The 25937-nt window shown below is 35.3% G+C and overlaps 1 protein-coding gene across 1 annotated transcript in view; it reads left to right on the top strand.

The window, feature by feature from the left end:
• The window catches only part of hth (Meis homeobox homothorax), a gene marked incomplete in the record, with an annotated part of 832122 nt that overhangs the window by 559363 nt on the left and 246822 nt on the right, over nucleotides 1-25937 (top strand).

Genomic DNA, 25937 nt, shown 5'->3' with positions numbered 1-25937 from the left:
ATGATGTGGTAAAATTTTCAAACGGCCTCCATTTTGAAACAGTCTGATGGATCAGATACGATATTTGTAATATGAATGGACTGGTTCAATTTGGTTTTAAATCCATTCGCTTTTAAGGAAGTTACTGTATCCAATATATACAAGAAATGGATTTTACTATAATAGAAATAGATGGATATCGTGAGATCTCGGGCGTGGGAGACCCGGGTTCGATTCCCGGCGGGAGCTCATGTGGTTCGGATTCCACGTTAATTAGTAGGTCCACGTCTCATATAGCCTCGCTGCTGAACGGGACGTTAAACTCAAAATCAACTCAAGAGGGTCAGTGGCAAGAGGGTGATAAAAATGGGGGTCGTGATAGAAATTAGGTTGATAACCACTGGTGTAGAACATATTTTAAAAAATAAATATGGAATACTTCACGTTGTACTTGTAGGTATCATCAGGAAGAAACAGTAACCAAACTTATTTCATTTACACTTAACGTTAGGTTCATAATATCTAGCCATTTTTTTTATAGTGGTAGTAAATTTTGTTTTACCTATACATTATTTAGTGAAGATACTTTTGATGATAATTGGCTGCATATATATATATATATATATATATATCGAAACAAGTCCAACCTGGGTGCACAAATGCTTCCTTTCCGTGTTATAGACTGCCGAAAACATGAAAAAAAGAATGTTAAAGGTCCATATGGGACCTACGTAGTCGGGTCAAAATTTCACTTAGGAACTAATATGTGCCCTAACCAAATATCCAAGTTTCACAATCCTACAGTACTTCCGCAATAACTTTTATAGAAGTAGTTGGCGAGAACTTCAAATTATATGCCCCTAGCAAATTCTCTCTATAAAATAGTTGCGTTTTGATACACGTATTTTTGGATAGCACACATATTAGTTCCTAATTGAAGTCTTGACCCGACTACAGTAGATCCTATAGTTTTGGAGCTATACACCTTTAAAAAGTTCATTTTTTTTTCATGTTTTCGGCAGCCTATAACTCCGAAAGGAAGCATTTGTACACTCAGGTTGATCTATACTTTTTGTCTTATCTTGGTGTCATTTCAGGAATCATCTTCCAAACGTTGTCGATGTTGTTTTGAAATACCCTATATATATAGATATATATAGTGTTAGATTATTGTTTAAATATACCATTGTACACAAACCACTGAAAACGAACATTGACGTCTCGAAAGCTCTGTACTCGAATAACAAAATTAATTTATTAACATGCTATTTTCTCAAAATTTTGGAATATACAGTATTTTATTTAAATTCTTGTAGAAAGAGAACAAAGAGGACATAATTGATTATTTTAATCAATTTTAATCTATTTAGTCGATTTGAGTTAATTCTAAATAACAGTTAGAATTTAGACCCATCCCCCCTTATGTCCATGACGCCCCCTCCCCCCAATTGTCTATCCATAGGTGTTCTTCCATGAAAAAAAACTTTTCGATTAATTTTTACACCCTCTCAAACATATTTATATAGATTTTTAACCCCCCAAATATTTCAATGACGCAGTTTGCATCATAGCCCCCCTTTGTGGGCACCCCTGATATATTTGTTTAACGTAGATCTAATTTGATGAAGATTTCACACTTTTCGTACGAATGGTCTTCCACCTTAATGGTTATAATACATTCCTTTTTTTTTTTTATTATTTACAAATTTGCCCTCAGAAGAGGAACATAGGCGTTGTGTGTACAATTTTAAATTTAGTCAAAAGTTAAAACGTGTGTTTTTGCATCTGCCTTCCTTCTGTATTTCTTTCGCGTAGTTTGTTCGTTCTATGTAGGAAGATGTGTCCTCGAAAAGAAAACAAAATATGTGATGTGTTCTCGTCACTCATGTAAACCGTGTGACAAAAATAATTTCTTGCGACAAAAATAGATAACGAAAAGGGGAAAAGGTGGAGACATCTTGAATAGTTGAATGTTGACCTGTCTACTTTCGTTTTGATTGGATGATACCTTACTTTAAATAACTACTTTAGTTGTTTATTCGTATTTGTTAGAGAACATGATCCCGCATTCATGAAACATATACTGGTAACTATTAACTTAAACTCAAGAATAATTCTAAATATTTATTAATGCCGAAATTTTCACCTGGAAACCAACATCTTCGTCAGTGGGATATTTATTTACATAAACACACGCTGCCGTTTCAATCATATCTCATGGTTTTCATTCCATAATGAAAAAAAAAATGCAGGTATAGTTAAGAAATAATTGTTGAAAAATTATAATTCTTTCACTAATTCCTTCTTAGTGTCCCCTAAATGATTTGTGGTGGACGAATTGAAAATATCTCACTTGGCATAGATAAAATTCAAGGGAGCTACCAGAAGTAATTGTTGAAAATTTTCAATTCTTTTACGATTTTCTTATAAATATGGCGTCCGGGATATATGACATAAAAACTATTGTGCAAAAAACACGCCAATCTGTGCTAGATGGCCACTAAAAACCACGAATGCTGTCTAACCGAATTGGGGTAGGAAGAAGCTGATAGTCCCGTAAGTAGCGCGGTGGTGCGTTCGAAGGGAGTAGGGTGGGTCAGCGACTGTAGGTATGCGCGTAAGTGAGGTTAGTGAAAAGAAATTGGTTTTGGTAATGATAGGAGTTTCAATATCATTTGTCATGGTTTCGTACTAGTAACGCTTTGTTTGTAAATATAAAATACAGCTTGTGCACACTGTGCAGAATTACTCAGCTGGTGGAAAATAGCATCTAATATAGTTATCTTTCATATGTACTCACTTATTTTATCCATTGTAAAGCACTTGTAATGATTTTACACTTGCAACCCTACACTTGTAAACCTACAATACAGCTGTATCACTTGGTACTTAATTGTGTTGCCTGCAGAAATTCGGCCTTTACAAACATGTCTTTTCATGAAGAGTATTAAATTTTACCTGTAGATTTTTCAGAATGTCTGTGAAAAGTAAAACCAGCATCAATGTAGTGCTATAAGTCATGAAAATTAACGTGCCATATTACTTACAATGACTTAAGAGAGCTAATGGTAGTGCTGGACCTAAATAATCCGCTGATCTGAATATGATGATCAGACAAATTTCGTGATAATATCTCGGTTATGACCTCAGCCAGAGACGACCTGTTCTGTTGTCTATGCAACTGGGGCGCATACTCTTAAATCTCTGGTCTTGTAGAGGATGCCAAAAACGGGACCAATATACATAATGTTTTCTATGGGCCTATGTTATTGTTTCTTATATATATTTTTCTCCCTAATTTCAATTACACTGTGCGCGAGATGATGTTCCACATAAAAAAATTGACATCTTTCCACGAATATCATTTAGAAATAAATATTGTAAACAATAAATAAACTATATATTCCACCTGATTACAGATAGTTTTGCAACTAACTTATTTAAGTTGTGTGGTTTTATGTTGTTGCTGTCGGAACACATTCCTATAGATTAGACAAAAGTTGTGTCCTTTGTACATATGTACGTAGCAGAACGTGTGTGTAGTAGAAGAAGCGGTACAGTGGGGGCAACAGGGTTTAAATATAACCTTTCTGGCATGGAATTAGCTGAGCATCATTTCGGTTCACACGTGTAGATTACTGGAAGGAATTCTGTACATAACGCGAGCTCGTTGAATCACATATGTCTTTTGGAGTCTTCCTTCACTCACGACTTTTTTTTTTCTTTCTTTCAAGGATACAGAAATGAGAAGGGAAGCAGATTGGAACCTGCTGCTTTTTTTTTTATTATTTGTTTGGAGCAGGGTATGAGATTTGGGAGTTGGGGGTGGAAATCCTTTTCCGACACAGAAGACAAATTTATGAATATATATATAATGAAATCCACGTATGTCTGTCGCTGTATGTAGTATGTTTATCAAGTAGGATATAGACTAACTCCTCAGTTTACACGCTATCAGTTGGAAAATATTCGTATGAATTTTTTAGATTTTCATTTTTCAAGATTTACAGTATGTGAAAGTTCCTTCTTTTTTTTTTTTTTTTCTTTGACGCGCTATGATTTGATACTAACGTAACTTCTTCGCAGTGCTTTCTGCTAAAAATCGTTGACACATAGTCATGGTGAACAGACTTAAATTCTTTGCATTCATTAAAATTATTTCCAGCGTACGTAATTGTAAAATTGGAGATATTTGTTACCGAAAGAAATATAATAAAATATGTAAAAACAGATAATTTAATATATTGTAAAAGTACTGAATATATTCTCCAAGGCGCGGGCGTCTCTGCCGGAGGGACGAAGGGGACGCATCCCCCCAATATTTTAAAGTGCAAAATATTAAATATTTTATTCTAATTTAATTTATTTGTTAACGACAGAATAATATCTAAATAATAATAATGATATTTATTTGGAATATAATATTTAGGTTGTGAAACGATTATAACAGGCTTCTTGATATACCTCAGGGGGACCGTGAAGGTAAGCAGAAAGATAACAAATGGAATCGAAGATAATAAACAGGCTGGACTAGGTAGTATGATTTAAATCACTTTCTTTGATGCCCCCCAATTTTACATACCAGAAACGCCAGTGCTCCAAATCATGCGTTAGTCAAGCTTTTAATAACTACCTAACTAACTCTATGGCCTATGAAACCCGGAGGTTCAATTCCGCGTTCACAAAAACTCTCCACTGACTTTTATCCTTAGCCAACTGGATTCAGTTTCTACTTTGTATTCATATTTCTGCGAGGTCCATCTTCAAATTGTCCTTCCTTTTGGCCTAGGTCTTCCTATTGGTCGTTTTCCGATTGGACTTTCAGTTAAGACTTTGATGAAAGCGTTCCTACCTTTTTCCATCCTGCCTACATGACCTGCCCACCTGAGCCTCCTAGATTTGATGACCCTAACAACGTTTGATAAACCGTATAAATTATGTAGTTCCTCGTTATGAAGTTTCCGCCATTCCCCATTCCAATTTCTCTTGGGTCTAAATATTCTCAGGATCTTGTTCTCAAATACTTTCAGTCTCAAATCCTTCAGAGTCAGCGACCATATTTCGCAACCATACAGAACAACGAGCATGATTATCGTTTTATATATTTTAAGTTTCAAATTCCTGAACAGAATTCGTGACAACATAAGATTTTGAACTGAATAATAACACGAATTCCCTACTTTTAGTCAGCATTTAATTTCTTCGTGAATATGGTTTTGGTATGTTAATATTGACCCTAGCTATTTATAGTGCATAAATGATCGTAATGCAACACTTTTGTTTTGATATAATGCACATCTTAATAAAACACTAAAAAACGACTCCGCATAAGGCCCAATATGTTTATTAGACAGCGAGTTAGGAAAAGAAAAATGTCTTTATACCTTAGGAGTACATTATTCAGGATTAGGCTGTTTCGCTTTGACTCATAAAAGTTAAAAACGTGGTGTGTGAATTTGTTGGACTACTCACACATTTCCCTGTATTTTATCACTTCTCAATTATTTCATTATACTTTGTTTATATTTATCATCACCTTCTTTCGTGAAAAAAACGAACATGACAGTAGCACTTTGAACGGATAATTAAATTTAGTTTGATTTCAACATAAAGACATCCACTGTCAAACACAACCTATAATGCGGGTAGCTTCACGTGCCTTCTGCTATTTCGAATTAATATATGAAATGCGAAACGAACACAATTTTAATTTAGATTCAGAGTTCGTAATACGTATTTTAAGCATAAATTATCTTTTCAACTTTGAATGGCTTCTGGTTATAATCAAATACATTTTTAATTATAGGTGTTCTAAAATTTAGGGGAAATTACACTCATACGTAATTTTTACAATATTGCCAACTCACATGGTTGCCCTCATCACTTACCCCATCTTGGATCTCACTGAGTCTTTTAAAAATGTATACATTAAGATCGAAAGAATGTGAGATTAAAGACCTTTATTTAATGCAATATGTTCTTTAGGTAGCCCAAATTTCTGTGCGTATGTTGCAAGATAATTTGTAAGAATTTACCTGTTATATAATGTGGAGTTCAATCAGGAGGAGTTAAGTGAGAAGGTATACCTTATCATTATTGAAACCCTTTTTTTTATTATTATTGTTATTATATCGGTAGTTTTGGATTAATATCCACGTACGGCAATTGTCAGACGATACACCAAAAAAAAAAAAAAAAAAATGGAAGGTGTTTTAAGCAACAGAAATTAAAAGTAGCAGGAGATTATATATAACAAAGGCACGTGGAAAATTCTTGTAGAGCAAGGGTGGGTAACGGGTAGCAGCTGGGGAACTGGTGTTATTCAGGAGGTGAAGAAGGTATTGATACTCCTGCCATCATTTTGCCCCAGAAATTGAAAGTATGAGCAATGTTGCCAACAAGATGAAACATATTTCACCTTAATTTTTGTATGTTTTAGGAGATTTTTTTTTTAAATTTTATTTTTAAGGTTACTTGTAGCACATACTGATAAATTGAGATGAGCTATTTTGTGAGACAGGATGACGGCGTAGTGTGGGTAAATGAGTTTTAATTTATCAGCGGCGGCCAACGAAACGTTATACATCACACGAAACCACACGATAGTGAATTAAACCAGTATTACAAGATAGAGCATCTGGTCTTTTTTCTTTTTCTTTCCACCACTGTTTGTTCAGACTTGACTCTGAGAAAGATAATTAATGAACTAAAATAGAATTTTTTTTTAAATTCAAGCCACTAAAACTCCAATATATCAAACTATAAGGTATTATTAAATTAGAACCGAAAATAAAATTATGTATGTGTGTGTGTGTATACGTAGATAAAATAATGAAAATTCAGTTCACGTGCCTTGTACTATATTAAAACTGGCTTCACTAGTACTTTACCGTTTATAAAAATTTACTGTTACCAATACTGTTGAGTAAACACTTCTTTTCATCTCTTCAGTCCCCCTTTTTTTATTCAATATTCGATTTTGTGCAGTCGAAAATTTGGGAGCTACCACACACCAAGTGGAAATTTACTGTTTTATGTACAGAATTTCCCATCATCTGCTGAACCATTAGCAGCTTTCAGTTTCTATTCTAGCCTCGTTGGCATAGGTAAAGAATGCGTATGTCTTAATATAATAATGACTACATGGTGTCCGTATACAAACAAATGTCAATGTGGTCGTGTAACCCAGCTTCCGTGAAGGTAAGATAGCTTGGTAGTGGTAAAGATGGCCTGTGCACCTGCAAACTGCTCTGGCTCCGGATTCGAACTCGGATCTCCCACGAGAAAGATACGTACACTAATCTCTTAGCCACGAAGGAGCTCATATATATATATCGGCTAACAAATTTAGGTTAAATTGAGCAAAAAGAGAAGAGAGATACTTGTAGATTCCTTTTTACACATATTGTAGAATCAATTCTTAGTCGTGTGTTTTTAAAGTGCTTCGTATTATACCAGTATTTATGATAACAAATGTAGAAACATGTTACCAGGTTTTATATGATCATTTATGCACTATAAATATCCAATTATGTTAATGGTTTTTTCTGTGTGATTTTTGTCTCTTTAAACATTGTGTTTATAAAGTTTACAAACAAACACCACATTGTTAAAGTTTCTGATAAAGTTAAATGATAAACAGAAAGACTGGAGAAAGGCCATTAAAAATTTATTATTCATATGTTGTGGTAGAGAAGGGAAATGAATGATAAATGAACGTGAATCATTGATGAAGAGAACGGAAGGAAACGAAAGAAGTATGAGAACACAGTGGATATCATATTCTCAATAGGTCACAATCTTGAGATTGAACTAGAGCCCTTCCATTTCAGAGATGAGCGCTGAACCATTATGCCCTTACTTTTCAAATAGAACTCAACGGTCTATTTTCATACGGGAAGCATCAATAAGGATAGTTAGATTTTTTTTTTTTTTTTTTTTTTTTGCTAAGATAACTATCGGGGTTGACGGCCGTGAAATTTCATCTGATACCTCCTAAGTAAGAACATCAGCGTAAAACAGAACGTGAGTGAGTGATGAGCATTCTTGATTTCTGACCCGGACGTCCTGGCTTCGAATTTCGTGATAGTCTTTCCCGGATTTTTATTCAGCCTTACTAGGCGAATATGGGTATGATACCTTTAAATGTTGGTATTGACTCTTGTCAATTTCCTCCCAATGTTTCATTGTTAATTGTTGTCATTTAAAAAAAAAATGTATTGTGAACTAGGTTGTTATTATGCGTATCTGAAACAAAAGTGATCCGCCTGACTTATTTATCATCAGATCTTCGAAACCAGGGAAACCAGAAACTTCACTTATTTACTAAGTTCCTTAAACCCTAATCTGTGAGATAAGTAGGAATTTTTTATATTTGCTCTTTAAGAAACAAAAATGGAATAAAATGGGTTAATTAGTATCATTTTGAGAAGGATTTGGAATTACAGCTTTGTGGCGGACAAGCACCTTGTGCGTGGGTTTTCTCGGGGTTCTTCCGTTTCCTCCCATTTTCTTCATTCCACCATTTCATTCATTTCTCATCATAACCGTCTCCTTGAGCCTAGTCGGCATATACGTGGGACGTAAAACTTTCATTTCATTTTTTGGAATTACAGACACGCAATTGGACATGTGATGGCTTTTTGATTCGTATAAAGTATGGGTATATCACTCACGTGATTTCTAGAAATTTCATTCGCAGAAAGAGTATAACTTAAAACATGGAATCTAATATATATTTGGTATCATCTGGTATATACACTTCAGATGATACGAATAGTCATTCATTTGTATGAATTCAATTGACATGTAGGCAGGAATGCGCAAAAAAGTATCCCAAACAATTGCATATGATAAACAGCGCAAACGAATACATTTGCCAATACGTTTTTTCTTTCTTGTTTTTTTATGCGCAAGATGCTATTGTTTTAGAGAAAAAACATTAGTTAGCAACACTGGTTGATGATGAACAACAGTTGGTGGAGAATAAAGGGCCGTTTAGAAAGGTGGGTGAAGGGGACTCATTTAATATTCTGTGCCCACGAGGCATCGTGAAGGATAGGCACCAATGCCTTCTACTGAAGTCATGTGATGGTAGACACCCTTCGATCAGTGTTACCACATTATTCCTTCGTCTAAACTACTACATTCTTTCAGAGCAACATGTTACGTACTTACCATGTGTGTATGTCGTTGTTTTGTTTTTTAGATATATTACTAAAACACATGAAACACGTATGAAGAAACACACTCTGCTTTAAAAGGAAATGAGTTTTAGTATTTAGATTATATCTACGTAATACATTCAATTTGCATTTCCTTTTGACACATTCGTAATTTTCACAATGTTAAAATACGCGTTCGTTATGACGGGTAAAATACCTTTAAATTGTGCTAATTTATGAACTGCTACGTCTATAATAATTGCAAAGTATCCGGCTTTTTATTACTGTAGTGTAATTTGGATTACAAGTTTATTGTATACGATATGTGCGTTATTCGAGAAAAAAATAAATTCAAGTCCACTTAAATGTAAAAAATTCCATCCGGTATGACCTAAACTGAAATCCATGAGATGAGGATCTGTTTTAATTATATCAATTTATCTGGTTTGTTGGTTGAACGTACTGTTCAGTACGAAGTTATGAGATACATAGTTTAACCTGGAATCTAAACCACGTGTGTCCTTACTGGGTATCCCTACTAATTATTTGACTATATTAGGTCTTACACACTATTTATCTTTGCTAAATTTTTAAGCAAAAACAGAAGTTCGAGCATCAATCTTTTATTTTCGTTCATAATCATATTTTCATGCTCTATCTAGGCTATATATTTATCGACAAGCTTTCAGGTAAAACAACTCGAGTTAGTTTAACTTCGGCACGAATAGGGATGCGCACGAGACAAGATTTTTGTCTGTCTCGTCTCGAAAATGTGCTGTAAAAGTGATGTCTCGACTCGAAAAATGTATATATATTTTACTATTGGAAGAGTCGTGTCTCGACTCGAATTTTGTCAGGAAAATCCTGTCTCGACTCGTCTCGTGCGCATCCCTAGGCACGAAAAATAAGAGTAATGAAACAAGAATTTTCGGAAGTCAACTAGGCTCAGTGAATGATGGGGAGGGAATTTTTTAGAGTTGATTAGAGCCTGTGAATCATAGAAATGAATTTTCGAAAAAAACAAATTAGGCTTGGACTCGTGAATCATGAGAAGGAATTTTCGAAAAGAATCCACTATGGCCTGTGAATTACGGGGAGGAATTATAAAATTAAAAAAAAAAAAAAGACTAGTACCTGTGAATCATGGAAAGGAATTTTCGAAAAGAATCGGCTTTGGCCCGTGGATCATAAGGAATTTTCGAAAGAGCCAGCCATGGTAGAAAGAATTTCTCTTATTTCTACCATGGAGCCAACTTGGGCCTGTGAATCACGGGGAGGAATTATAAAAAAAGAGTCGACTAGTACCTATGAATCATGGAAAAGGAATTTTCCAAAAGAATCGGCTAGGGCCCGTGAATCACGAGAAGGAATTTTTGAAAAAAGTCCATTAGGACCTGTGAATCACGGGAAGGAACTATTAAAAAGAGTCGCTAGGGCCAGTGAATCATGAAAAGCGACTTTTGCACACTCCACTACGACCTGTGAATCATGAAATTAATTTTCTAAAAATGTCTACTAAATCTTGTTTTTATTTTTTACACCATCGTTCATTAACACTGGCAACACCTATGACTTAGAGATATTATTGTTATATATATATATATATATATATATATATATATATATATATATATATATATATATATATATACACAGTATTTAACTCTAATATAAAGACTAATTTGATAATTATAAAGCCTTTCTCTGTAAATTATTGATTATGCTAACGAACTCTTCGGCTTAGGAGAAACAGGGTCCACTGCCATAGAAACAATATCCCGCCAATATAGTACTCAACTAATCCAATAAAAATTGCTTCTGTACCATCTGTGTTTTCCGCTTCTGAATCTGCCGAAAATGTTCTTTCTAAAGATTCTTACAACCGCTATGCGTCTACTTTCAATTTTCGCGACATACACTGCTTCCTATAATTAGTTGCTTTTGTAATTTGTTGTTTTGTTGGAAAATGAAATCTTTAAGATTTACGTCCCCCGGTTATGCCGGCTAGGATAAAGGAGACGGCGATGATGAGAAATAAATCAAATGGTGGAATGAAGAAAGTGGGAGGAAACGGGAGAATTTCGAGAAAAAACACGCACTGGTATTTGTCCACCACAGAGCTCACTTGGCGCGAGCTGATATCGAATCAAGGACTTCATGCACTAGAGGTGAACGCTCTACAACTGAGCCAGCGCGGGCCCCTGTTTGGTTGGAGTTCGCTCCTTTCTGTACATAGGTAGAATCGAACGGTCTCCACCGTTTAAGAGAGATCCCAGCCACTACTCGGGTTCGAATGCAGGCAAATGTTCTTTTGCCAGGAATAGAACCCAGAACTATACACATAGAAAGTACTAGCTTTGTCACTCGACTACGAAGCAGCTTGTAAAATTTGAATTGTAGTGAATATATTATGAATAATGAGCCATTTTAGGGAAGATATGTATTTGAGGAGTTGAAAAATATTACAGTAGATCTACTTTGTGGTCTCGTCTTGACGAATGAGATGGCGACACTGATGTTTGATTCTGACGAGATGAGGTGTAGAGCTATCTCCTCCTCTGAGAAGATGAAAATTATGGAAAGAAAGAAGAATATGCCAGAGGCTGCATTTCATTATTTTTTTAAAAAAAAAAGTAAATGGCGTCCTTCATATATACATATGTATTTGGTAAGCAGAGCCATCAAATATGGAATTGAAAATTACCAATAAGAATGCAGAAGCTATGTTCTTATAAGTATATGTTCCTCTCATATGGACGAACAAAATTAGCCATTTATATGCTACGTCATGAGTACCGATGTTTTTCTCAACGACAAACAATGGCCGGTGAACGTTTTAATGCAAGAAGGACACTGTTTTGATGTCTACTGCAAATGTTTTGTTCAAAAAGTAGTTTAATAGAATGGGAATCTAAGGTCGTTGCAATTTTGTTGAAACAATAAATCTTTACGGACTCAGATATGACATTCCTAGTGCATTTATTGTGTGTGATTCGCAGTTTGAAATTAAAATGCGCTGCTGTGTTTGTCCGAAATAGCCGAGCATGCCCAGGGCACAGTAACTCAGTTGAAAAAGTCTCATCTTTTGGGGCGAGGGATCTCTGGTTTGATTTTAGGCTACCTGGATTTATGATGGGTAACATCACATTCCTGAGTTTACTCAGAATTCTCCCGTTGCCTCCCACTGTCTCATTCCACTGTTTATCTCTTTAAGACCCAGACGGCATAATCATAGGACGTAAAATACAGCATTATTATTTTTTGATTGTTTTGTTTTCGCTATCTTCATTAATGATACGAGAAAATTACAAAATTAATTTAATTTCCGAGTAGTTACTGCATCTCCATATCTCTTAGCGCTTTTGCTCTGTAGAAATAAAGTATTGAAACCTGCTCTAGTAGTAAATTTCAGCCACTTCGGTTTTGGCGGAGTGTTGTGAGTTCTGATGATATATTCTCTTTGAGACCCTGAATGGGTTGTAGAAAACCGTTTGTCGGTGTCTATTAACATTTTTTGTTCTTTGGTGTTATATTTTAAAACCGGAAATGTTTAATTTGAGCCACTTTCGGTTTGAACAGAGCGTTAGTAGAGCAGAACGAACCTGTCCTTGGCAAGCTGAATCGATTGAGAAAAAAAAAGAGGATCTCAGTATTTCTTACCGTTTTTTGCTCTATAGAAATAAGTATTGAAACCGGGAAATTAATAGTAAATTTAAACCGCTTCCGGTTTCAGTATGGTGTTGTTGGATAGTCATGAGATGCTGAATCGTTTATTTAAAAAAGAAAAAGCTTCTCGATATCTGTTACCGTTTTCGTTCTGTAGCGATAAACGTTAAAACCAGAAATGGCTAATTTGAACCACTTCCGGTTTGAATATTGGGTTAACAGAGGAGGTGGGTATTATTCTTGAGACGTTCAATCGATTGCTATTCTCGATATCCCTTACAGTTTTTGGTCTGATAATTATCGATAGTCGGACGAACGAACAAAACGTTTCTGTAAGACTTCCGACGTTTGTGCGTACCATAGTTTGGAAGTCTAAAATAAAAGTAAAGAAATAAATAAAATAAAGACAGCACAGTTGATAAATTGGCATTATTTGTCAATTCACCCATGTATAGTCATTATTCATCACCGCGTTTAGGAACTCACTAACTTTTCAAAATAACCAGATTTTATTTATTCACCTTGTTCTAATTTTAATGTTCATAACATCTTTTAGCATGAATCACTATTGGGGACATCGACTGTCTCTTGAATATCATATTTCTTGCGAACTTTAAAGAAAACATTACAAAATAATGCATTAATAATGTCGTTGTCTAATAAATATGTTTTGTCTATTGTAACATTTTGTAGGAAAAAAAAAACGCTTTCTTTGTTTAGAACTAGTTACAAAACTAGTTCATCTCTATTGACCCTTTTTTGTACTACAGTTTTGTCAGATAAGTTGGTGGCTCTTAACGAAACGTTTCAGTTCGATAACATACCAGTCAATTATCGCACTGAAAAAGACAATAGAACTTCCCGAAACAGTCATGTTAATATGAAAAATACAAGCTACTTATATTTTCTATTCATAAGATATCAACACGCATGTAACATGATAAGAAACACACACACACACACACACACACATACACACACACATATATATATATATATATATATATATATATATATATATATATATATATATATATATATAAGGGTGCTTGCTTATTTATTGGTTGCTGTTTTGTTATTGTTCTGCATATATATATATATATAATTGACATTTTGTTTTTCTTTGATTATCGTGCAAAATAGTACAAAATACATTGTAGTAAATATAATATAACCATTTGTAATATGAATGGAAATAGTACACATTAGCTTTGTTTCCTATTGTATATAGAAACGTTATTACATGTGGATATAAGTTGCCATTAGAGTTAGATACTCAATTTCGGAATTCGTAATCCTATAGTACGCAACGAACAAATAATTGCAACAGGCATTTCTCATCTGTCTTCCCCCGCCCCTACGTCCTCGTCAGAAACTATTGTTCGATTTTCTATATTGACATACTTTGATATATACGACACAATGGCATTGCTAATTAAGTAGAGCATTAACTAATATGCACAGCGTGTGAATGTGTTGTCATTAGCAAACCCCACCATCAGATCAAAGACGAACTGGAGATAATCGTCAGTTCTTATAAAGACTTCATTATTACATCAAAGGATTTTTTTTTTTTTTTTTTTTACCCTCTGTTGTTCGTTTTCTTTCGCTAGGCGTACACAATGCTTATAGTATTATTTATCGATATATTTCTTTACTCTATATATACATACAGAGAACATAAATATAACCTTAGTTTAACTAATTAGGTTTGTTTTCTTCGTTTTCTCGTAGCAAATGGTTCATTATCGTGTGTATTATTGTACAAATCTATCCGAAAAAGAGAAGAAAAGGTCATTATCAAACCTTTTTGCTTACCGCCATATTTGGTCTCATATATTATACACGTGCAGTTTTTTTTTTTTTTTTTTTTTTTGTTCTATTAGACGACCAAGGAAAACTTGTTCCAATTGAGATGTACATAAACACAACAAGAAAGGTACAAATTCGATTGGTCTTCTGTGACATATAAAGAAATTGTGCCTACTATTATAATCGGTGCAAGCCTAATTTATTTTGCCTTTGTTTTTCCTGAGTACAACACTATATTTATTATGACTGTATACTAGTCCGCAATCACAATCTGGCACGTGTTATTATGATTTATTCTGTTCACATGGGAAGAAAGTGATTGCTAGAACGTATTGTCCCAAAATGTAGTCGATTATTTGTTCATTTTAGGTGATAGATAGCATTACTATGTCATGAAATACACTCAGGTTTAGGCAGGGGGGCATCCAAGAATTTTTGTTGAGAGAGGTCGGATTTTTTTTTTTTGGGGGGGGGGGGGAGAATCCAATACGACAAGTCATTACGTCTGTGTAGTATTGAACATATATTATTTTGCACCCGAAAAGACAATAAGTAATTGTAAAATACTTTCACCTATATTTTCAGAAATAAAATCATGGAACTACTACATAGATCGTTTTTATAAGAAAGAGTACAGATAAAGTGTAAAATCAAATGTTCATGCTACGTAAATTATTTCCCTGTTAAACAAGTATAGTTTTATTAAAGTGTACAAATGTATGTTAAGTTAGGAAGTTTTGGGGTGGTCCGGATCAGAAATGTAGTGAGTTGTGGCTCAAGATTTGTGAGTAGGTCGTGAGTCAACAGGACATAACCCACCGACCCACTCTGCTCATTGCATTTAATGAGACAGCATCTTCTGAACACTGGTGAATTTGTCTACGTTTTACTTTCAAAGCTTCCATTTTTCTCCCTTTTTCATTTGTTTCTATTTACTTACCTGAGATGAATATATCTAAGTGAGAAAATAACTTCAGGCATTTTTGGATATTGTTATTTGTACTGAAAAAAATATTTTTGAGTCACCGCAAATGTATGAAGTATTATATAAAAAATTGATGTAACTATGTGTGCGTGATCATCACGGCCAAATGTCAAAGCCAAATGAAATGATCTTTGGTACCTAGTTAGCCCAATTGGGATATTATATCGCTTTCATAATAATGCATGTATGTATATGTATATCGTAAGGGAGGAATGGGAGGTCCAATCTTTTGCAAAAAAATAAATAAATAAATAAATAAATAAATAAATAAATAAATAAAAATTAGTATTTCGTGGGCCGTTGAACTTAGGGAGCTGAAATTCAGTATATTAACTCTTTCTTAAAAGTAAATAGAGTAGGTCATGGTGGGTGGTGGATCATGGGTCAAGTTTTCATTGATCCACGCCATCTCTGGTCCGGATCTGTTGAACCCCCGTAGGTGCGCACCTGGGTTGAGCATAAAGGACATCCACCATGTTGTTAACCAACTTCCGGGCGCTGCACTAGCAACACACATTTGATAGATCTTACACAGACATTGCAAATATAGAGTTAAAAAGTACGTTGGTCCAAGGTAGTTTAAATTGTATGTCGGCGAACCAACAATTTCCTATCATTTCCCCAACTGACTAGCGTACCATTCCAGAATATTGGTCCAACTATGTCTGGTACTGTGGTGCAGATTAAAAAGAACTATGACTAACCAGATTGACCTACTTTGTTCCGTTTTTCACACCCTCGGTATTTCACATAACGTAGAATAAAATGAGTCAAATTTGTCGTGGTAGTAGTCTACAGGGTCAAAAGATAGGAACCCAGTTCGATGATGAAGGTGTTATTCAAATCGGAAAAGTAGAAATGAACCATTTCCGGTTTTAATGTTGATCACTATACAGCAAAAACGGTAATAGATAGCAAGAAGCTATTTTCTCCAATAGGCTAAGCGTCCGAAGAATACGTTTCATCTTCATATTTAAGTCTCTACTAAAACCGGAAGTGATAAAATCTACTACAACTTCCGGTTTCAATATTGATCCACGCAGAGAAAAAATATAGTAGATATAAAGAAAGCTTATTTTTTAAAAATGGATTTATCTTTCTAAGAGTGTGTACCACCTTCTTTAACCTTGTACTGAAACCGGAAGTGGCAGAAATCAACAACTTCCTGTTTGAACATTGATTACTTAGAGTAGAAACGGTGATAGATGGCGATAAACTGGATTTTACAACCAATTAAACGTTCCAAGAATGTATTCTATCTCTCTAATAAAACCGGAAGTGATATAAATCCTCTACCACTTCCGGTTTCAACATTAATTGAGAAACTATCAAGGCATACAAACCAAACTCGTTCACGTGGTCTGCATGACATTTCTACTTATTAATAGTGTGTAAATAATTATGTTTCACAGGTTGTAATTATGCATCTGATGTAAGGTAGAAAATAAACGGGATTCAGTGTTGGACGCTTTTTTTTTTTTTTTTTTTTAAATAATGAAAGTGTGTAACTCTTTCGTTGTTTGATGTATTTCTTTAACGATCAATGAAGAAGGTGTTAGGCGTGAACGGATAGCTATGTAGATAAAGATGCGAGTGGAAAGGAGATATCAATTTCACTTCTTGCACTTGACATATAGTTTTAGAGGCACTCTCTCAAATGTCGACTCACATAAAACGTACGAAATGCGTTTCCTGTTTGCGGTTTCCCTAGCAACATCTTTATTTTCTGCCTCACAACACGTTGCTATAGAAACCGATGCCAGTGTCACCTGTGGCATCATATTGGTTAGAATACCGTCTCTTCTCTGTAGCCACCAATAATCTTCTCTTATAGGCGATACGTTTATGGGTTTTGGATGTACACACAGATTTAGAAGGAAATTCTTTGAGATAAATACCCTTTTCAAAATTAGTTCCAATTAAATGGTGCAATTTGTATTTAGTATAACTTTGTGTATACTAAATAATTGTCTTTCTACATGAAAATGAAACTGAGTGAGGCTTATCAGCAATTGTCGTGCACTACGCAAATTGTAATTCCTAATGTTAAATTCACCAGAGGGATTGTACGTTACCATTTCTCAACGATATTGTTGATTATTGATGTCACGATGTACAAAAGTAACTGTTCATGAGTACAACCAATAAATATATTTCTGCACAGTGTACAGAAGATGTATTGTATGTGACTTTTATGAAGTAGAGCGTTACTAGTATGAAACCATAGCAAGTGTTATCGAAACTCATATCATTGGTATAACCCATTTCTTTTCACTACCCTCGATTATCCGTACTCAGAATCGCTGACGTGCTTGCTCCCTTCTGACATCCCCCCCCCCCAACGCGCACTGGCTTCGCCCTGCCCAGACTCGGTTTGATAGCGTTCGTGCCTTTAAGAAGCTACCTAGAACAGGTTGGTTTGGGTATTTTTGCACTGTAGTTTTTATGTCATACATCCGGTAGCCGCACTTATACTCAAATCGTAAAAGAATTATATTTTTTCAACAATTACTTCTGGTAGCCCTCCTTGAATTTTATCAATGCCAAGTAAGATATTTTCATCTCGCCCAGCGACAATAAGAAGGAAATTAGTGAAAGATTTATAATTTTTTCAACAATTATTTTGAGTGGTGTGCCAAAAGTAAACCTGCATGCTATTCAAACTTACGTAGCGATGTTTCTTTTTTAAAAACTGAAATAATTTGAGTGACATTTTCAGATTTGTTCCACTTTCTTTTTTGGTGTTTCCATATCAATGAAAACACATGCATAGCAACATCCAAGCAGATATTAGTGGATTTGGAACGTATGTGAGAAAGTTGTCTGTTGAGTGAACATGCATTCGTTCTATTTGTTTCCTCTGTTATTTCGTCCGTAATAACTACACTGAATTGTCTGACAGTGTTCGCAAGGGGAAGGGCAGAGTGGGCGGATGGTGCAGGTAAGAGATTGACTGACGTAGGCCAGGCACCCATTTGCTCTTTGCATGTTTGACCTCCGTTCAAATGGTTTCCTTTCCACCCGCCTACCATTGTTGCCAGTTTTCACTACCAATTAATTTGTGGTGGCGAGACCAAAAAAACTAAAGAGGGGAGGTGAAGGCAGTCAGTTGACGGTGTGGATTTTTAAATTCTTTTTCTCACGTTTTTTGTGAGTGTATGAGAACATTTGAAGCGCATATGTGTAAAAGACTGGTCTACACTAATAAATTGATTAACAAATGCAATGCTTCAATATGTGCAATACTGTTATCATTATATAGGCTATATCCTGTGGTGTACACAAGATTTCTTCAACGGAGGTTCAAGCTCTTAACTTTCAAGATTTTTGTATATAAGTTATAGGGTGGCCTTTTGATAACTTGATACCCCCTTGTGAGTGTATATCTTGATACGCCCTTGTAACTTTTAGGTGTTATAGATGCAAAACGTTGAAATTTCGTTCAATGGAGATATCGACAGGAACACACTGTTTAACATTCTTCAATACCACCAGACTAACAGTTGCCATTCCAACATAAAGTTGTATTTTTTTCAAATAGCTCTATATCAGTTTATTACATATTTCAAATCTAAAACGAAAACTTATAATTTTACATTTACTGAGGACGCTACAATATTAGAAACATCGAAAAACAACCAAATCTTGGAGGATTATACAACACTAATTACACATGTGACACGGACAGAGGAACGCACATCCTACAGTATACAAGGATGTAGTGCAAAATAATTTTGATTAGGGTATACAATTGAAGATCTTACCTCCTTACGCATCGCAAACGAATTGCGTAGTTAGTACAATAATTATGAATATAGTTATTTCAATTCTCGTTGGAACTGCAAGAAATACAATACAATACAATACAATACAAACTCGGTTGGAACGAGGTACTGCATAATTTGTACCATTTACCAAGCATTGTTAGGGCCACAAGTCTAAGAGGCTCAGGTGGGCAGGTCATGCAGCCAGTGGCGTAACTAAAGGCTTGGGGACCACCCCGCACACAGCGTGGAGTGGGACCCCTTGTCTACGTTCCACTTCACGAGTTGGGGCCCCCCTGAAGGCTTGGCACTCCGCAATGCGGGGTCTGTGGGGCCCTTATTTACGCCCCTGCATGCAGTCAGAATGGAAGAACGTAGGAACACTTTCAGAGTTTTAACTGGAAATCAAATCGGAAAACGTCCATTAGGAAGACCTAGGTGCAGATGGGAGGACAATATTAAGATGGATCTGGCAAAAATAGGAATTCAAAGTAGAAACTGGATCCAGTTGGGTAAGGATAGAAGTCAGTGGAGAGCTTTTGTGAATGCGGCATTCAACCTCCGGGTTCCATAAGCTATAGAGTTAGGTAATTGCAATAGGAATAGTTAATTGTACTATAGGTAATTGTAATATAGTGAGTACAAATACCTATGTATATAGGGTTCATATAATACGTGGATGTGGAAGGTCCTTCATATTCTGCAGTATAGGTAAAATCTGTATATTTCTACTCGTAGTCATGATGGGCTTCGTCATAATTATTCACCGAGACTAAGGGAGACGGTGCTTATAAGGTTATAAGGTTGATGGTAATGGTGGAATGAAGAAAGTGGGAGGAAACGACAGAACACCGAGAAAACCCCCCCACACAGCAGTTACTCCCTACTACTCAGGAGGTAGGACATGCAAAACACGAAATATTTGTATCAAAAGTATAAAAGTTGTCAATTACGTAACAATGTTTCAATCTAAAGAATAAGTACGTATTAGAAGTATGGCAACAGTGGTACCTGCTGGGGTCAACTTTTTTTTTTTTTTTTTTTTTTTTTTAATTTTAAGTCTCCACCCCCAAAAATCCCTCTCGTGTAAACCTCAATCCACAAATTCCATTCCATAGCCTTTTCTTTTTCTAGCCTTAAAGGCATAGCGCTGTATTGCACCAACTCCCTCCCTCATTTTTAAGTTCGTTGAGGATACGGTATATATATATAAATATAAAAACGAAAAAGAATCTGAAAGGGAAAAAAAGTCAGACAGAGAGCTCTCTTGACTGCTATCGTGATAGGCTGACCTCATCATCAGGCAATGATCGCAGGCGGGGCGAAAGATTTTCAGTGGATTTCGGTGCCTTTGAGGAGTTGAGCAGAGCAATGATGGTCTCAGAGAAAATGCTTTTTTGTTTTTGACTTGTTGATGATAAACATGGACCAGAGGATTTCTTCTTTTTTTTTTTTCGGCCGAATATCAGAGAGAAGGAAAGAGGTGACCATTTCATCTTGTTTCTCATCTTAACTCTTTTGTTTCGAGTGGCTCTAACCTCTTTTTCTCCTACATTACTTTCCGTCCACTATAACACACACACACACATATATATATACAAGACAAGCATTAACAGATATGATATGCTCTCTCTCTTTCTACAGAAACGTCGAACTGTATCTTCTCTCGCTGTCTCGGTGAAAAACCAACGTCAGTTTCGTGCAAGTCTTTAAAGGATGACAAAAACCGAGGCTAAGATAAGGAGAGGCAGCTTGATGTATTGTCGGCGACGTTTCGGAAGAGGCTGTGCCATCGTCAAACTCCATTGCTTCAGTCATTGTATGTGTGTGTGTGTGTGTGTGTTGGGACCAGGTTCTTACAATTGCAGTGTTACCACCTACATAACAACCAGTTAACACTGTTTTGTGTATATGCATCACTTAGTTGTTTTCCGCCAGTCGAAGATGCCATTATTCGAAATTAGGACTGATTGCTGTCTTTGTAATTATTTTCTTATTTCAAAATAAAAATAAAACAGCAAGTAGAACCTGTGTTTGCGCTTTACACTTGTATAGATTCCTGCATGAAAGTCAAAAGGCGTTAATTAAAAATAATGATACTTGAAATTGAAAGTTATCTTAATAATATCAGTATTACTTACTACTGCTGCTATTTTGACCTCGAAGGTATGCTAATAGCAGTAGTAATATTCATCGTTTTAGCATAATTAATACTACTGCTAGTAGTATTAGTTCCTCTTCATGGCCAAATATTTAACGTGTGTACTTTCTGCCTGTATTGTCCTGTGTTCGATTCTCGGCGTATTTTATTTACAAACCTAACTTGTGGTTCGGATGAAACTGTAAGTTCCACTTCTTACAGTCTTGGTGTCTAGAACGGCTTTACATTGCAATTAACTAACCGACTATTACAAGCAACACCATTATCATTATCATCATCATCATTCCATGCCCTCTTCTTCCTAGTATTATTATTATTATTATGCAGTGATACTACACCACTTAATAATTCACCTTAATATTTTTTCTATAAATATAAATATTATTTAATAATAGTAATCAACAAAACATTCCGTATCAAAAACGTGAGTAAGCGTATGTACAAGGGCACAGGGAATCTATTAATTAACAATATTACTTAAAATAATTAATTCATGATACCGCACTATTAAATTTAGTGTTTGGACTATTTGTTCAACATTTTTTTTTAAATGGAAGTTATCTGACGTTAATTAAAATTCAAGTACGTTTAAGAAATGGAATAGAAGTTGAAAAATAAGCGGAGGTATTTCGGAAAATGATTCTTGCCAAATTTGACCTGAATTTGGCCTGCCTTTCTTCATTCACTTTTTTCTTTCTTTTTTGATTGTGTCTGTTTTAACGGGTTATATGCTAGTTTATATACAAAGTTAATCGTTCCTCCTATGTAAACGAAATCCTTACAACTTGAATGATTTAGTGTCGTGTATTGTCCAATGGTGAATTTGTGAAGTAACTTCTGTACAATGTTGGCAACATTGGTTCGAACTTCCGACCTATGCTTTCCGAAAGCTGAGGCCGCTCTGTGTTTTCGGTCTGCTGGCAGAGGTAACAGGGTCTTTGCTGATGGACTCGGTAGATAGTGTCAGTCGCCTTCTTCTTGTCCAGCTCCAGCTCCAGCGTGAAAGGAACCCTCCGGTTCCAGACACCAAGGAAATGAGGAAGGAGTTCCATGATAAGGCCAGACCCCTCTGGTGAAGGAATGAAGAAGGAATGCCTCATGGCAGATGGGCGGACAATTCACAGAGGTGTGGAGATGTTCTCAGCACATGACTCGCGTATCTTAATTTTACAGATTATGTGGTTCGTTAAAGGTTTTAAAAAGGATTGTTGTAGGTCAAAGCAATAAAAATCACACTTTATTTTTTAAGGTCATTTCATTTGTTTCTTGTACAAAAATAAAAACATGTTGCCTTTTTAGTGGACTCAGATCTTAATCACACTGGGAAAGAGCTTTTAATACACAAACTTGAAAATTAAGCTTTTTATTGTTTTAAAAAATAATAATAACCATTAAGAATTCGTTAAAAGTCTACAAGGTTACGGGTAGATACCATATTAAAGTATAGGCCCGCGATGTTTCAGTGGTAGAGCGTTCATCTTTGGTGCATGAGGTCCTTGGTTGAATCCCAGCGCGCGTCAGATGAGCTCTGTGGTGGACAAACACCGTGTGCATGGGTTTTCCCGGGGTTCTCATGTTTGCTCCCACTTTCTTCATTTCACCATTTCATTTATTTCTCATCTTCTTTAGCCTAGCCGTATTACCGTGGGACGTGAAACTTAAAATATTTCATTTCATTTCATATTAAAGTATTTATACAATCACCTGCAATTATAGGAACTTGGAAGCTTAATTCCTCCCCTTGATAAAACTTTGCGTACGGTACTGGTACCAGGTAATGGGTTGTGTTAAGACTTACTTTATAAGGAATTAGAAAGAAGACTAAGATCATTATATGTATGCAAATTCATGAGGTTCACGTATTACTAATCACCCTATCTTCTCATTACGATGCATACATTAAATAAATATCAATGATGTATAAACTAGGGTTTCTCAACCTGGGGGTCTCGAAGATAAGCTTAAGAGAAAAATATAATTAGAATCTAGTAACGGAAAATATTTTTAAATATTAGAATATTTTGAATTTGGTTCTGATAGGCACATTTTTATTTTTATACATTTTGTTAAGAAAAAAAAAGTCTACTAAATATTTTCAACAGGTGCTGAGTTGTTTAAAAATCAATTTAAATGAAAAAGGTACGATATGAAAGTAATAAGAATTACATAGGGGTTTATTGAAAGATCAGAAAAATAGCAATGAAATAAAAGCAACATATTGAAATACAATTAAAATTGAAAGCTAATGAGATACTTGAGCATGGTGTGATTTCACTAGTGCGGCATTGTCTGGTTGAATCTTCGTGACACACATTATCAAATCATTTAAAATACTCAATAACTTTTTTTAAATAACTGTCTAATTTTTTAAAACCAAAATTAGAAATCTCTGTGTGTTTTTATCATATGAGCCAAAATTAAGGGAGTTAGGAAGTTTTAAAATTTTCAAATGGCCTCCATTTTGAGATAGTATGACGGATCAGATTCGATATTTGTAATATGAATGAATTGACCAAATTTGATTTTAATCCATTCGCATTTATGGAAGTTACTGCATCCATTTTATACAAGAAATGGATTCTACTATTATAGAAATAGATGGATATCGTGAGATCTGCACAATATGTATATTAAAAATCCCACCCAAGCTTATTACAAACCAGAAATTATAAGGGGGTTGCTGACAAGAGGATGTGATAAAATGGGGGTCGTGATAGGAATTAGATTGAGAACCACTGCTATGGACAAAGTTACAAGGAATCGAAGTAGAGCGAGTTTCTGCTTTGCTTATTTGTTTTATGAGTCATTGTTTTATTGCATAAGACGATTACCGGTATGCTCTTGAATCTGAAATTCATAAAATATCTAATATCTTCATACAACCTCCATTTTAAAAGAAAAAATGTTACATGTACCATACAAGGATTTGCCTTTTTAACAATTTTCATCATAGAAACCTCTTTAAAGTTTTCAAGAAGGCGTTACGTATATATAAATGGATATGTGTAATAATACATATATATATTCAAATGTATACATACATGCAGATTGACTAGTTTGAGACTCGCGTCTATTTTTCTGATTCGTTATTGTGGATAAGGATTGGTCGTTGAAGACTACTTCTTTTTTTTTTTTTTTTTTTTTTTTTCTAAAATGCAGAATACCTGGCGGCCATAACTGATTACCATCAGAAAGTGGTTGGCCGCGCTTGGTTAAGAGGAAAATATGTGTCTGTCTGTATATATATGTATATATGCTGTGTATGCATATAGACAAGTGGATGACTAGTTCTTGTAAGGAACTTGTACGACAGCGTTGTGTGATGCGGTGTATGAATGTTGTTTTGCATTGGGATGGGTGAATGGTGAATAAATCTCTGGTCAGTAAGAATTTTTCACTGTGTTGGCTTTTGCAATCATATAGTTTTAGAGAGTACCAGCAGTTTCTACCAGTAAAGGATGATAGCTTACTTTAGTGGAAGAACAACGCTTTGTATATTTTTCAAATGTTATTTTTGTCCATTTCAATATTTTAACATGGGCGAGAAAATTATTTTTGTTAAGGATAACACACATTAGCGTGAGTTTACGCGCGTAAGTGTAATATGTTTACACTAGTTTTGTTAGCAACTATCAAAACAGTACTGGACATGGAAATGGAGTTTTCTCTAACGTACGTACGTAATTTTCTTTACGCAGAACAAGTTTAAATGGAAACCTTAAAATTGGGCTTAAATGTAGTAGCAGCGCGCGATTCTCCAAAGTGTGACAAACCAAATTGGAACACTACACTAGCCTTAGCAGTAGTGTAAAATTGGCTGCATCATTCGCAACATACTCTAAAGAGAACATCAAAACTGATGCAATTTAAAGAACTTCTATATCCTTCCATGCTTTTTGGGGCCGCGGTGGTTCAGTGGTAGAGCGTTTACTTGTGGTGTATGTGGTCCTTGTTTCGATCCCAGCTCGCGCCAAGTGAGTTTTCAGGTGGACAAACATTGTGTGCATGGCTTTTCTCGTGGTTCTCCCGTTTCCTCCCACTTTCTTCATTCCACCATTTCATTCATTTCTCATCATCACCGTTCCCTTTTAGCCTAGCCGGCATAACCGTGGGATGTAAATCACTTCATTTTTTCTTCCTTACTTTGGCTATAGTAACACGGATGCATCATCATACTGTACTTTTTTACTTTGATGAATTGTAAAGTTTAAAACGCCATTCTTGACACATGTTCCCTAGACTTGCCAGATTTTTGAAACTCCAAAACGGGGCATTGTTAATAACAATATTTCATCAAAAAGTCTCGTGATAAATTCTCAACTTAACAAGACACATGCACAATGAAAATTCATAGTGCACGCTTTTCAAAATTTTAAGATTTATTCTTACACACCACTCAGAATTCA

Source organism: Thermobia domestica, chromosome 11, assembly GCF_964235325.1.
Source record: "Thermobia domestica chromosome 11, izTheDome1.hap1.1, whole genome shotgun sequence".
NCBI classification, from domain to species: domain Eukaryota; kingdom Metazoa; phylum Arthropoda; class Insecta; order Zygentoma; family Lepismatidae; genus Thermobia; species Thermobia domestica.
This window is presented reverse-complemented; position numbering and strand designations above follow the sequence as displayed.